Source organism: Microtus pennsylvanicus, chromosome 12 (assembly GCF_037038515.1).
Source record: "Microtus pennsylvanicus isolate mMicPen1 chromosome 12, mMicPen1.hap1, whole genome shotgun sequence".
NCBI lineage: Eukaryota > Metazoa > Chordata > Mammalia > Rodentia > Cricetidae > Microtus > Microtus pennsylvanicus.
In genome coordinates this window covers 21587452-21604100 of record NC_134590.1, presented here as the reverse complement: position 1 = coordinate 21604100, position 16649 = coordinate 21587452, and positions in this window count along the sequence as shown.

Genomic DNA, 16649 nt, shown 5'->3' with positions numbered 1-16649 from the left:
TTTGCTTAAGGACTGGTGTCATGCCCATGTTTCTTCCAAGCTTGCCTTCTGAGAGCAGTGGGAGCCATGGCTTGGCTTTGAGCTGCGGAGGAGTTTTTCAGATCCTCATCTTTGCTAAAGGACACCCAAAAGCTTTAAACTACTTGAAGTATTTAATCTGAATGTGGAAAAGAGCCATCAAATTCAGCATTAGAGCCATCAAATTCAGTAAGAGAGCCAGTTAAAATACTATTAAGAATCACTACGTCCACCATCTAAAAAATATCTCTGGCTGAATTCAACCATTTGAGAGAATCTGAAAAAACTAATTGAACGTTGCCCTCTTCTCTGTGCATTCTATGAAATTTTAGGGGAAAAAAACGCATAAAAACAAAAAAGGAGCAATGACCTTATCAGTCATCAAGAAGAGATTTCCTCAGCCTAGTAAGGTAAAGGAGTTCCTAGAGAACAGAAACCAAAGCAAGATTAAGGGAGAGAGAAAAGAGAATACTTTGGCCCCAGGCAGCAGATCTGTAAGTAAGCGTAGATCTTCCAAATTCCAAGGTCAGAGTCAGCGTGCAGGAGAAATGAGTATAGGCCAGGGAGCAATCAGCACGCTGATTCATTAAGCAGCTGCCTGGGAGCTGCCTCTTTCTTTCCACAGTAAATAAATAGTCTGACAGCAAGAATTTTTGCCTCTAGGCTAAAGGCAGAGAGCTAGTCCAGAAAGGGTTTGTAACTGGCCTTGAAGCACAGTGGAATTCATGATAAATAGATTTGTATAATGACTATGGGGGAGGATTGAGTCACATACACATACTCTTTTTAATTTGTCGTATGCTATTGGGGGAAAAGACAGTCTGATGTCTGTCTGCTGGTTCTTTATCCACATAACCTATTCATATGACTGTCAGTTGTCACTTTCTGTTAGTGATTATTCTGAGATGTGGCCCATCGAGGAAGCCAAATCTGTCTAGCTTTATGTTTGATGATATCTATATCTGACTTTGCATTGAAAGATATAGACAAAAGCCATATGAGCCAAATACACTAAACAACCTAATAGCTTGCAAAACTGTAAATGACCTTCATGTGCATTGGGCACAATGAAGAAAAGAAATCTGTGGAGTACAATCACAAAAGCTGGGTGGGGATGCGAGTAATCTCAACGACTTTAATGAAAAGTTATGTTAGATTCACATCTTTTCCTTTGTTTGCTTTGTTATAGAAGATATTCCGGTTCTACAAGAAACAGAGTGAATCTTACCTTATAAATCTGAATGTCTGATTCCATTGTTAACAGACAGTTAATATTTGTTCAAAACCTGGTTGTTCCTAGCCTCATCGGTTTATGGGGCTGCTGCTTTATGAAAGGGGTGGGCTCTATGTGTTATTATGTTTTGGTCTATTGATAAACTTTTTTCTTTCTGATTCTAAAATATTTAGGAGGAGAGATAATAGGAAAATGTTCTTTATTTCTAAGGTTATAGTGAAATAGAACTTTGTAGCATGCTAAATGTAATCTAAGTTGCTAATAACTATAAACATTAATGACTATAAACATTATTTTTATATTACTAAGAAAGAAAAATTGATATGTTGCCAATGGTACTGTGACCCAGTTCTTTATTTTTATTAATTCCCATGGCTAAATTATTGAAATAACTCTTACTTCTACATTAGTTCTCTTATCATTATACATAATTTAAAAGCTGGTTAAAAAAAACTGAGTTTTTAACATTTGAATGTGTGCATGTGTGTGAATGTATGTATGATGTATGTATACATGTTCATGAGTGTATGTTCATGTGTACTACAGCGCATGTGTCAATGTCGGAGGACGACGTTGTGAGTCTATTCTAACCTTCCACCTTATTCAAGGTGGGCTCTCTTCTGTACTACTGCATAAGCCAGGATAGGTGGCCCATGAGCTTCTAGAGATTCTCCCCTATTCACCTCTGTTCAAGCAGTGAGATGTCTGCTACTATGTGTGGCTTTTACATAAATTAAGAAGATTTAAAATCAGTCCTCACAATGATGCAACCCTAAATTTGGCTGACACGGCTGAATCCTTTTTAGACTTGGTGCCCTGGGTCACTGTGCCTTTCTGCGAGTTTTTCTGGTCTGTGTCATGAATGATAATAATATGGTGTTACAAAAGAAATGTTCTCTTTAATTTGTGCAATTTTCTTTCATGTAGCAGATGATCTACCTGAAGTACTTTCAGTTTTTTTTAAAACACTGAGTCAGTGTGTGTGTGTGTGTGTGTGTGTGTGCGTGCGTGCGTGCGTGTGTGTGTGTGTGTGTGTGTGTGTGTGTGTGAGAGAGAGAGAGAGAGAGAGAGAGAGAGAGAGAGAGAGAGAGAGAGAGAGAGAAGGTGCACCCGTGTGTGGGTGTCTAAAAAGGACAGAAACATCAGATTTCCCTGGATCTGGGCTTACGTGTGGTTATGAGTCACCTGAGGTGGATACTGAGAACCAAACTTGGGTCCTCTGCAAGAACAGCAAGCACTGCTTACCATTGAGCCAGCTCTCCTGTAACCCTCCCTGCAAATTCCAATGTGGGTACATTCTTGATCTTTTCAGAAGCAAGAGAGAAATCAGAACTAACCGTTCTTCTTTGAATGGTATTGGATGATCTATCAACTGAACTATATAGAAGGATGGTTTTCCACTTGTGTCATCGGAACAACAACCGAACAGACAGACCCAGACAAGGACAACTGTACTGAAATGACACAGACAAGGAAAACTGTACTGAAATCGTCACAGGCAATGGCAACTGTACTGAAACGACACAGACAAGGACAACCGTATTCAATCTAGTCGCAGCAACTTAGACAGCTGTGGAGGCCCAAAAATGTGAGCTTATTGCTCCCTTGCCTGTTAGTCAGAGAGTTGGGAGGCTGTTCAAAATGGTTGATAAGTGTAGCAGCACATCCTATTCAGGATGTGATTACCTGGTCCTTCTGACATTAAGATAGCTCATACAAGTAGATCCATTCCATCCTGACAGATGGTCAGGATATGCAAATGTACTTCTGCTCCTTCTTTTATAATATGACGTCACCTGGGGAATGGCTGAACACTTGGTCTAGGGTAGCTTCCCTGCCTGAACAACGGAATGCTAATGACTTGATGCCTCAATGTGTTAAAGCAATTAACTGCTCAAGTTGTCATTTGTATCATGTTAATGAAGTCTTTTGTTACCTTCATCTTCCCCCCTTTTGTATTGGTGTATAAAACCAAGTGGAAAATAAAATGCAAAAAATTTCAGTATTCACTGGAATGTCCTCCCAGTGTTAGTCTAAGGTTTCTGCTTTTTATATTTTATACATCTTTGTATTCTTTACTTATATTTCTAAATTCTCATGTCCCTACCATTGCAAGAGGTATTTTTGCTGAGGCCAGACCCCGATATACAGTTCGACTGACTATAGGGACAATCAGATGTCTGAGTTGGTTGAATATAAGAAGACAACTCATGTGTGTGTGTATTCATTTGTCAGTGTGAACAATATCCAGAAGAATTAATCCTTTTATGTGTATTATTTACAAATACTATGATTATTACTCTAAAAAAACAAAGTTGTATCCTCAACAACTAGCATGTACATAAACTTTTCCTACTGTGGGAATTTTGTAGGCATTTTGAAGACTTCTTTCTTTGGAAATTTTATTGCAGACTGATGATACTGTTGATGCATTTTTTTTCTTGTTCTTTCTTTCTTTTTCTTTTTTTTTTTTAATTTGCCAACCATCTAAAATATATTGTTTCTTTCTCACTATTTTATACCATGGTCCTTATGTTCCCCTGGACAGAATTTCTCTTGTCCACAGTCCTACTTGGTCAACAGGAAATAACCAGAAATCCCATGTTCCAAACCAGCTTGATTTTTAACGCAGTATTTGCATGTTTCTCATTTCTCCTTACCCCAACACAGCCAGTGGTCTGGATAGTCCCTGGCTATGTTTGCAGATTCAAAGTGTATCTTCCCAGATTTATCTGCTCAGTCCTAAAACACACTGTCACAAAGCTGGGAAAGTTGAGCTGAGAACGTAGTAACAGAATTGTTTAAAATTTGACTTTAAAAAAAAAAACTGCTTAAATTGGCAGGACCTGTGGATTGAAATTCAAGATATATGTAGAATATGAAGAAAAAATTGAATGCATTATTTTAAACCCTTTGTACAAATTGGAATAAAACATGGCTAATAGGAAAAGATGCATTAATACAAATTTGTCTATGGGCATGCATGTTTGATTAATCAATTACCAGTCTCTTGGTGGAGAATAAAATTGACTATAATTATAATTATGACATTTCAGATTCAGTTCTTAGTTGTGTAGGATGCGAACTGCCTGTGTTTTTCTCATCATTATGCTCCACATTTTCTACTCACCTGCAGCTTCTTAATTCATCCCTTTGTCCTCAGGCATAATCACTGTTTTGCTTCCCTTTTCCCATAGATGTCTCACTCTTCATGATGAATACATTAGTTAAGTTAAACCTCATTTATAAAGGATTTGTGATTTTGTGAATTAGATATCTCTCTTTTGGGTGAATGTATGGTTGTTGTACTGGCTGGTTTTTATGTGTCAACTTGACACAAGTTAGAGTCACCAGAGAGGAAGGAGACTCAGTTGAGAAAGGTCTTCATGAGATACAGTTGTAAGGCATTTTATCAATTAGTGACAATGGGATAGGGACCAGTGAATTGTGAGTGGTGCCATCCGTGGGCTGGTAGTACTAAGTTCTATAAGAAAGTAAGCTGAGCAAACCAAGGGAAGCAAGCCAGTAAGCAGCACACCTCTGTGACCTCTGCATCAGCTTTTGCCTCTGGGATTCTGCCGTTTGAGTTCCTGTCCTGGCTTCCTTCAGTGATGAACAGCAGTGTTGAAGAGTAAGTCAAATAAACAAACCCTTTCTTTTTTGCATTTTGGTCATGGTGGTGCATCACTCCAGCAACAGAAACCCTAACTAAAATGGTTGTCAATCTTTGGTCCCTGTCTACATTTTCCTTTAGAAACAGACTTTTTCTGGCACCCCAAAAGTGAGCTAGAATGACTGATTTAAGCCACATGGACCTACTTATTTCATCATCCAAGTCATGGGATCATAAATCCACACTTCAACCCTTTTGGTATGTTGGTTCTAGGTACAGAATCGGGTTCTCATGTTTGTAAAACAAGCACTTGACTGACAAAGATTGTATCTATATCTCTATATAGAGAGATATAAATATATTATATATTTATATATAATATACATAACCATAGACATTTTTATTTAAAAATTTTAATGTGTATACAATGTATTTGATCTATACTTCTTTTCTGCCTCCAACTTATGCCTGGACCCTCAACACATCCATCTTTCAACTGCATGTCTTCTTTTACAAGAAATTTAATAATCCACTGAGCTCAATTACTGACACTCATATGCACATGGGTGTAAGGCCATCTACTGGATCATGGACAGTCTGCCAGGGGCCACACTCCTAAAGGAGAAATAATTATTCCTGATCAACAGCTGCCACATGCCAATAGCTCCTTAGCTAGGGGTGGTGGGGCCTTCTGAACACCCCCCTCACCTGTACAGGAGATTTGACTGCATAAATTGTGAATGAGTCTTTTATGAAAATCACAGGGTCGGCAAGTTCATGAGCGCAATGACCATCTTATGTCCCACAGTGTTTTACAGTTCTCTTCCAAATCTGAAACTTTTAAATTATTTTCACCCATTGCCCAGTATATTCCCTGAATGTTGGAACAAGAGGGTAGTGGAAAGCTATATAACTATATAACCATAGGACATCTATGGTTATAAAGTCTCAGCACTTTGACCCATAGGTATTTACTTCTTTTTTAGAAAATAATCTTGGAATTTTGAACTGATTATTATTCATTTTTTCAGTCCCCATTTCAAATATGAGACTAGCAGAGAGTCCAATATATCTATATTTATTGAGATAATTTGAAATGACATAACCTTGTGAGGACTTACTTGTGTATAAGCTTTCAACATATAGATGGGAATACAAAATTATCTTCGGTATTAAGCATTTGATCAGGCCTCTCATAAATCAAACCTAAATGCATACAACCCTACAACCTCTGAGCAAGAATAACTTTAGCAGTCAGATTTAACCAAGGCTTACAATGAATGACTAGCTATCCTGCTGACACTTTCAAGCATCTGCTATGATAAGGCTTTTCATGCTATCTGGGACTTTTTTTTTTTTAAATCATGATGCATCTCCTTTTCTTCATGAGGGTTCTCTGAAGGCAATTTTTAACTCTTAACGTCAGTTCTGTAAGACAAAATCATAGCAGGTTCATTTACATCAGTGACAATTTCCTAGGTTCAGTGTAGAAGATATAGCAAATATTTAAGTAATTATTTGCATAATGTCATATTTACTTAGTCATTCTGTGCTGAATTAAGCTTTTATGGTATTTCTTTGTTCACAACAAAAGGGCCTTTGCTGGTTTGGCAGGTACTCTACCAGTGTACCTTACATCCTGAGAAGCTCTGCTTGTTGCTTTCTGATTTTTATTGCATTAGATGCTTTACAAGAGAAATTTACAGAAGCAGATTTGAGAGTTTAGACACATCCTTTTAGAATTTTGAAACCACCAGAAATCTTATTTGAGTCATTCTTATGCTTATACAAAACTTATAAATGTAAATAAGAACATTAGCTATTAGGGAAGGAATTGTGAGGAATTGGCAAATGTGTTTTTACCATAGCTGCTGTATGTCCCCAATGGTTCGCTTCTGTTTTGCTAAAAATGCTTCCCTCCACTTTTCTTTTGAGTTATTCTCATGTCCCCAAGTCTCCTTGCTAACTATCCTTTTTATCAAAAGGCTTCTTCATTCTGTGAACAGGCTTCCTACCGCTCATTCCTACCTGTTCTCTTCCTCTTGTCACTGTCACGATTTACAACAGAAGTGGCACCATTATTCACACTTATCCTCATCAGAGCAATTATTTATTTGATGTATCTCTAGGAATACCAAAGCCCTGCTTCTATTGTTAAAAATTAAGGTTAATTTTCACCCTTCAAAGCTTGTAGAAACTTTGTTCCACATCAACATGTCTCAAAGGAACAAACAATAAAGAAGTAGAAGGCACTGTGTAAGATCATCAGCGGACATACTCAGTACTTAGGTTCTTCCTACTGTCAGACTATATCCTGATGCTGATGGACGAAGCAGAGCCAACAGTCTAACTTTCTTCTCCAGAATTGTAGTAATTTCTTAACTTTTTATTTGCTAGTTTAAATTCTTTATTTTAACTTAATAGATTTGAATGATAAGGCAAAATACAATTTAAAAAATGTGACTATTATAACTAATTTATGAATTTAAATTTATCTTCTGCATTCTCTCAGGGTTTCTTTTCTTTTTTCTTTGTAAAGAATGATATATATCTCTTCAGCATGAAACCTGGAGCTTTGATGAGTCTGGAAGATGTTACACTCAAAAACAAACTATTTGCCCCAAATAAAACATTCTCTGGTTTGCCCTGAAAGTGAGTAACAAATACTCTGGTTTACTAATTCCAGAGATGTAGAGACATTCTTGGTAGGGAACGTTGATGTACACAATGTTAGAACATTCAACGAAACAGACATGTCTCTGTGCTCATGGCAGTCTATTTGAAGGGATTTTAGGGAAAGGGATGCCTCTTGGTGTGACTCTGTAATGTGAGTTTTCCTTGGAGCTGTCCCAGGATTTGTGTGCATCCAAGGTGTAGAAAGTTGATATAATCCTGACCTTCAGGCAGTGCACACGTTGTAAGCGAGCTGTTTTTCAAATTGGGTTCATGTTAGGTCAGTCTTAGAGACAGAATTGCGGAGTGAGCTCAGCACCTCATGGCGAGCACTAATACCACATTTAGGAGATTTGGCTGCAGCAGCTGAATCAACAGCTGGGATTCTAAAATCCCTAACTTGCACATAGGATTTATCTTTCTCACCCACAAAATTATGTTCCTATATTTACCATCTGTGTGTCACTTTTTATTTATGAAATTATAAAAAATGATTTATAGGGAAAGTAAAGAAATGTTTTAAAGACAATTTAAAAGCGTAAAGCAGTGGCAAAGAAAGGCAGTTTATAAGACACGATTCATTAGGCAGAACAACAGCTCATTAACAAAGAACCCGTATTAGCCAATAACTTTTGAAAGTTATTAGCAATTTGAAAAAGTGTCAGCTACCAAAAAAGGCAACCCTCCTTGCAAACAATAGCAGGAAACCGTTTACTTTGATAAACAATTGACTCATCTAATTAATTGTTTGTTTTCCTTTTAGCATTTTTCACGTGCAATAGTTAACCTTGTGCCGCCTTTAAATGCGTTGTGTGTTTGCCCACTATTCAGAGGACATTTGCTCTTGCTAGAGGGTTTCAGATGAAAAAAAGGCTGCCAACATGTAGGTCACTTTGTTGGGTTATATAGGAGTGTCTGAGAAGCTGGAGAAACCTGGTTCTGCGAGGCAAGAATAAGCAGGTGAGATGCAAATCTCCCACAAATGGCTCCCGCTGGTGTCATTAACCCTTGGGTCCATAAATAAATGCCTATCTGAGAAAGAGTTTGCAGGGCTTGTGCTCCTACCTCTAACCCATACCAGTCTCAGAAAGAGAGGAGCAATCAAAGAAAAAGTGTTCCCCAGACAGCCTGTCACTACAGCCTGCGGGATTGTACTGGTCTGGGTACAAGAAACGGCTTGATCTCTGTGCACTTCTATGAAGTAATATGTAAGTTCTCATGGATGCTTCTCTCAGTGAACAGTTAGAATTATTCTGAGGTCTCTGCAGTGTAGTCCTTTTAAGTCCACTGTTGATATATTTCATCCTAGAAAGAGGACTCAGAAATGAACCTCTTGCAGATGAGAAAAAAACATTTTCGTGTCTCTTTTTTTCTAAAGGCATATGCTCAGCCTTCATATATAAAAAAGTCGTAGTTCAAGTGGGAGAAGGGGGTTTCCTGAAAATTTGAACATCTGTTCAAATAAACTAATTGGTTTGAAAAAGAGAAACATATAGAATCCTGCTGTAAATATTTAACGATTCTCTTCTCCAGATTGTGAATAGGTCTCGATGTTAGTTTTTACAAAAATACATTTTCTTTTTTTCAAAACAGCCTAGGTTACTAATCTGCTGTTATCTGAAGTTTGATAATCAGATCTACAGTGTCACTAATCTCATAAATGCATGGTTCTAATTTAAAATAATTGTTCTGAAGTAAAAATAAACAAGTCTGTCACCAAGAAGCTTTGAAGGAAAGGGCAGTCTTCCAAGTCAATTATAAACAACTTGACCCTGTTGAGATTTTTCCTTTTCTGTAGAAACTCAGTTTTAGCCAGTGGACTTCTGTTTCTCTCTCTCTCTCTCTCTCTCTCTCTCTCTCTTTCTCTCTCTCTCCCTCCCTCCCTACCTTCCTTCCTTCCTTCCTTCCTTTCTTTCTTTCTTTCTTCCTTTTTTTTAATAGAAAAACCGCAATTTGGAATGAATCGCTGTTTTCAACCTTTGTGATCCAGAAAAGCAAATACAAGTCCATGCCTCACAAAGAATGATTGACTGAGTGACATTGGCATAATTGTTCTATTAGGAAAAAAAAAGTTGGTTGAAGTTTAGGGAAATGAGTAAGTTAGAGGTGAGTCTGGCTGGGTTTAAGTTGTCATGGAAACAGTCAAGCATAGAGAAATCAATTGACATTTATCTGATACTCTCTGATGCATGAAAACTTTTCCAAGACATTAAGCTTTTCCTTTTCTTCCCATCTCATAAAGGGGGAATCAAATACGCAATTAAAATGTACATTTCACTTGTATAGAGACAATATGTAATTTCAAACTATGTGAAGATTCTTTAGAAGCAGATTTTTATTCTGATATATTTTATAAATATTGTCAACAAAAGTTCTTTTTCTAAAAAAAAAGGCTGATTTAATAAGCTTTTTCAAAAGACAGAAAAGTCCCCCCACTTTCTCTCATGCATGTTATATGTCAAATCTCCTTAAAATAAAGCACATTAACCAGCTCCAAAGGCAATACCTTTAATCTTTAATCCCAACACTAGGGAGGCAGAGGCAATCAAATCTGTGAGTTCGAGGTTAGCCTGGTCCACATTCAGAGTTCTAAGTCAGCCAGAGCCACACTGTGAGCTATCATCTCAAATAAAACAGCTGTGGTGTCATGACAGCCAGTCCTAACCTGATGGCACAGGGTTACTGCCTGTTCTGTCCCACTCAGCCAGTGACAGTTCCTCCGGAGAGCTCAGACGGGCCTCATAATTTACACGTAATTCCCCAGTAGTGGCTGAAGAAACTTAGTATGGTACCAGGCATGTCTTAAGGGCTGTTGACCTTTGCCCTGGAATGCCTGTGAGAACCTCGTAGGCTGCAGAAGAGATAAAAATACTCAACATCCAAACCTTAGGTGGAGAAAAAGCCCAAATTAGAGATATCCATTGAGACGCTTCTCTTGCAGGAAACTCAGCAGAAGAGGGTAGGAAGGATTTTTAAGAGCCAGAGAGGTGAAGGATACAAGAACGAAGTCCATAGAATGAACTAAACATGGCTCATAGGGACTCACAGACTCTGAAGCAGTAACCATGGAGCATGCATAGGTCTGTGCTAGGTTCTCTGCTTATATACTGTGCTTGTTAGCTTGCTATTTGTGTGGAACTCCTAACAGTGGGAGTCGGGGTGTTTCCAACTTTGCCTGCTCTTTGGACCCTTTTCCTTCTACTGGGTTGCCTTACTAAGACTTAATATGAGGGTTCGTGCCTGGTGTTGCTGTATCTTATTACCCGTGTATGGTTGTATCTCTGGGAGGCCTGTTCTTCTCTAAATGGAAACAGGAGGAATGGTTTGAAGGTGGGCTGAGGGAGATGGGGGGTACAGTGGGCAGAGTGGAGGGAGGGGAAAAGTAATCTGTGGGAGAAGAGGAGGTGAATAGAATAATGGTGTTCCTGCTGTGAGATACTTAACCACTTGCATTCTGCTTTTGTAAACTTTGATTGAGATGAAGTTGCCTTTTTATTACAATTATTATTACACAGGGAAAAGAGAAACAACTGGGGGCATAAAATCATTTTCTCATTCCCAGCTGTGGATATACTTAAGTATATATCTCACCAACATGACCTACACATTATTCTGATTATTCTGGAAGTTATTGAACTGAAGAATTTTACTTATACTTAAGAAAAATTAACATGAGGAAATTTTTACCTAGAATTTTGTTGGTCAGGACCTCAATACAACTTATTCCCCCTATATTCCTTTTGGGCTATATAGGATTTCAAGAATGTACACCGAAAATAAAAAAAAATGTGTTATAACGCAACTTTATAAATATAACGCAACTTTATAACTTATAAAATATATTTACTAATTTTTTATAAAAGATATTTATTCTGATTTAAAATTTGAGTCCTATATGTAAGAAATCAAGACATTGAAGATACGTTTTATTTTTATATGCTAAAATATGTTCTAATAGCTATTGATGTAACTAAGATCCACTTCGAAGATACTTAAAAATAAAATTGCTGGTGACTGTTTTAATAATCTTCCAGTATTATACATTGTGCCGAGGCCCTTACATTCTGGCAAACTTATTACTGTGCTACATTTAGCAAATGTTAGGGTTTCCATTCTAACTGAAATTTGTTCTAAGATTTTCTGTAATTACAGTTATTGCCAATGACAGTTAAATTACAAAACTTTAACATGTTCAGTTTTAAATTTAACCTTAATTTTTTATTATATTTATTTCAACAAGTTATTAGGTGACTAGGGATATTTTTTCTTTCTTTTCATTTACAAAGACAAAACTCCCCCCAGAAATGTGATTCTTAGGAAATGCACGTAACCAACATGGGTGAATGAATGAGTCAATAAAGATTCTTTCAAACTGATAGTAAATTCTATTTAAATAAGCACAAATCTAACTTTTATTACATCTTTTTTTCCCCAATGAGAACTTAGATATGTATTATTATACCCTTGTTGAGCTGGGATAGATATTTGTAATTTCCTAGTATTTTTCACTGAAATCATTTTAATTGCTCATACATCACTTTACAAATGTCTTTTGTTTTGGCCTTTGAGTTATTGCAAGAAAAAGAAACCAAAATAGAAACAAACAAACAAACACTGTTGATTCCTTATGGTTGCATTGTTGCTATATGTACCGCATTTCACCACCCAGTACCCAAATACATCGAACTCTAGTTGTTGGTTCCACTGGTTACGCAAACAATCTGGTGCTGCTTCTTTGCATAGTCTTGTAGACATAACTTGCCTGACAGCTTTATTGTTGTCAAGGATAAGAGTTCAGCTCACGGAAACGTCCTCTGCTGTCAAAGACAAGGGTATCTCGTGTCCTGGATGCCGTCACACACAGGAAATTGCACTGATTTGAAACAGGGATTTCTAGAAGGAGAGAGGAAAGGCTTCTTGATAAACTGTATTCTTCAAAAATTGTCCCTCAATCAAAAGAGGGGAGAAAGCGTTTAGATTGCAGGCTACTTCTTTTAACATATGCATGTGGCCATGTCAAGGATTCTCCATTAAGAACAGCTCAAAGACATTAATAATTTCAAGGGTAGTTTTTGAAAAACTTAATGAACTTCACTCATTTTGTAGAAGACAATTAACTAATTAGCATAAATGGAATAAAACTCTAGGAAGGCTACATATTAACTCTGATTTTAAGCTGTATTGTTTACAGACATGGAAAATGGGTGAGAGGCCTGAAAATCAAGGCATTCAGAATGGTCTTACTTTTAAAATGGAGTCTGAATTTGTCACACATATTTAAATGGAAAAAAAATGTGATAAATCACACAAATGTTTTAAAAAATCACACCCAGTAGGAATATATCTTTCAAGATTCTTTCACCACATTTAGTGTTAGGCCTTCCTCAGCTCTCTGTGATGAAATCTCAGTTGTCTGGTAACTAATTAGCCAAAGACATTTGCTTCAGAGTAACCAGACCTGCTAGTGTGTTTTCTTTCCTTGGTGCCCTTCCACACAGTTTTCTTTTCTTTCTTTTCTTGATACTTTTTTTAAATATCAAGATATATTATAGCAAGAACGTTATACTTATAGTATAGTCGAAAAATTTCAATTTCCAATTGCCTTCAGGATGAGGTGGGGAAATTAAATATATCATAAAAGGCTGTTGGCTGGAAGACTTCCGTGTCATTATTCACATTTTTCAAAAGAATACTCCATAGCAGAAAGGCAATCCTGTTTTATAAAAGAAACCCCAGTTCATGAAAAATAGGGTTCAAAAGTAGTTACTCACACTCGAGCAGGGTAGATTTTAACCTATAATCCTTGGTAGCCTATTGTATTAATGAGTTTTTCAGAACTTATATGTCTTTCATGACAAAAATATATACCCGAGGAAAATATCACATTCTCTTTTCTCTGAAGCTAATAGAATAAGAAAGCAAAGATTTAGGAGGCATTTGTATGTCTGAGGTTCGGTGTGAGTGAGGTGTTAGATGAATTGGCTAACAAAGAGCCCATGCTTAAATCTGTAAGCGAACTGGAAAAATATTGTCACTAATGGAAAAAAGGGCAGAGGCTCTATATCTTTCCCGTATTCCATCTCACCGTGAAGTCAATGGGGCGAGAAATATAGGCAAGTACAGGACAGAGATTCATGGCTGAGAACTCACAGAGAAACAGTTTAACATCTTAGAAAGATCGGAGACAGCATTCTTTAGCCATCAATTATCTAAGAGTCACAATAGGATACATTGGATTGAATCTGCTCCCCACCAAACAGGGAGTGTTGAGCTAGTGGTAATATAGATGCTGAAAAGAGTTTGGGGGATGAGACAAGTTAGGCTCTTTTACCAGCTCTGCCCCACCAGGGTTTTCTAGTCTTGGCAAAACCAATTAATGAATGTTTCTTAGCTTTCATTTCTCCATATTGACAAATGGAGCTGGTAGCACAATGCTGAAGTACACCTGTGTCTGTAAGTCAATTTCCACTGCTTTCAACGCCATGCTGATGAACCTTCCATATTGACTTGCAATAGCATCCTGCAAGTCACTGATTGATTTAATCGCCACTGTACTCAATTAGTTATTGATAGGCTTCTTAACATCTCTGAGTGAAGATCTGCCCCAAGTGAAGACTTTGAAAGTCGTGCAGTAAGTCAAATTCTATATACTTGCCAGTTCTTATAGGGAAGGTGAAAAGATTCACCATTTGACATAAAACACAGTTCTCTCAGACAAATCCCCATGGAACACTGAGTTCATATTGTTTAAGAAAACCAAAAGAAGAGCTGATTTCCTTTGATATTAAAAATGGGGTGTTACTAAATGGAAATTATTGTCCTGTAGCCAGTAGAGCTTCATGTAATATTTCACAGTGTTCTTCTTTGTAACTGAAGATATTTCTCATGTAAATAATACCTCAGTCTTTACATAAGACAGATGCCTTGATTTATTATATCTAAACATCAGCTGTAATTTTAAAATCCATTGTTATAACTGGGTTTGTTTTTAATCTATGGCAAAAACAAAGGCACATGACCATTTGAAAGCTGAAAAAGACCATATGGTCCTGCTTCAGCTTGTAACTACACTCAAAGTCACAAAACTATTCTGTTCTGTATCTTTCTCTTCTATACCACCTTGGACGTATTATTACTTCCTAATTACCATGTACTTTTTTGGATACTATAGTATTTCTGTGACTGTTCAACTCAATCTATTGTTCTTGTCATTCAGATTTCAGCCCATTGATGTCTTTCATGGGTTCTTCGCTGACCTCTTTACTGAAAGAAGTTCCCATTTCGATTAAAATTCTATGCCATCAGTCTTTATCCTTAGATTTTAACCATGGTAATTTTCTTTAAAAAATACTAAGCAATACTTTCTTTTGGTTTGTACTTGTAGCACTAAGAGTTGAATCCAGGGCCTCGGGTATTCTATATAAAGAACTGTCACTGGACTATGACCGTAGTACAGGAACACGTTAGTGATTGAATCCACATTTATATCATTTATCAATGCATTCTAGACACTATAGTACATATTGTTCATGGTTAGGGGTTGGCACAAGAAGAGTGGGAAAATCCTTGATCTATTTGCTCGAGTTCTTTGGGGAGGGGCTTAAGTTCCTCACAGCATACTTGTTTTCAATATTCAGTGTTACATACAGTCTTGATACTGCAAATTCGCCTAATGCCATTTTCTTGACAGTTTTCTTTAATGAGAGATTAATTTACAGTCATGACTAGGAGAGGTAAAGGTGGGGGACAGGACATGTTATCTTCACTCCACAACTGGCTAGGAAATTTTCTCCCATTGTAATAACACATCCAGTAATGCCTTAAGACAAAAATCTTTCCTGAACTATTGTCAAGAAGTTAAAGTTCAAATAAACTGAAGTTGAGTGACAGAAAGAAGCACTGTGCTATTGTCCTGTTAAGACTTTATTGAATTCTATTATCCATTTTCACAAAATACTTAACTAGCTCTCTGTAGTTAGCAAACTTCAAAAGCTATGTCATTCTTCAAGTGTTTATCATTGAATAACATTTCAATAAAACTATAATTCTCACTTGGAATTTACTAAAATTATTTAACTTCTTTTTCTAACAATATAATTGATTCCATCAACAATGAATTTTTACCCATGAGACAAACAGAAACACAAATTGTAGAAAATTAGCTACTGAAGTAGCAAGGAAACTAAAAAGTGGGATTTCTTACCTTTTCTTTTCTGATTATGTGTTTAAGTAATTTTTTTAAACATTCATGCTATCTCTCCCATTGATTCCCAGGTCATGAACAGGGAAGACTCACAGCCCCATAGCAGCCATTTAAATTCATTCTCATGGGCACTGAAGCCATACAGGATGCAGCAATTTTATCTCACTTTCTCTACACCAATTCCAAACCCATTTCCTGGACAACTAATAAAATTACATTAATTAACAGGTAAGATGAGGCCTTTAGGTTGCTGTTGCTGTTGCTTCCCTAGGCAATGTTGTTCCAAATGGTGCCAACAGTCTCAGTTATGCATGATATTTGCAGCCAAGGCATTCTCTTTGAGAACAGTGTATAGTCCAAAGGTTAAGTAGAGTCGATGTAAACGTCCAGGCTCTCCTGGAGTATCTGTGAACTGAACAACAAACAGTTCAGTGTGGTTTCATTTATTCTATATGAAGTCCACTAAATATTATCTCTGAGCTTTGTCACAAATATTAGAAATATAGAGAATAAAACTGACTTACACAAATTTGGGGAATAGTTGTGCCAGAGAGCTAGTTTAGATCACGAAAGTTAACGTTCCAACTTGTATCAACGTCAGTGAGGATGATCAGACAGGAAAAGTTTGGTTTGTTTATAAGGAATAAACTTGTCAAGCAGATGAATGGTTGTGGAAACTAAGGAACCGACACTTGTCAAACATGATTGTCTTATTTCCGTCTTGAGTTATACATTGGAGACTATTTCTATATACATGACTTCAGAAAGTCAGTTGATTGGATTTGGACTGTGGCTAGGGTGACAATAGTAAGAGAAAGAAAAGAGATAAAGTCTGACATCATTAGTAAAAAGAGGTATGCATGCTCTAGTTAAACACTACAAAACACACCACAAAAGAAGTTCGGCTT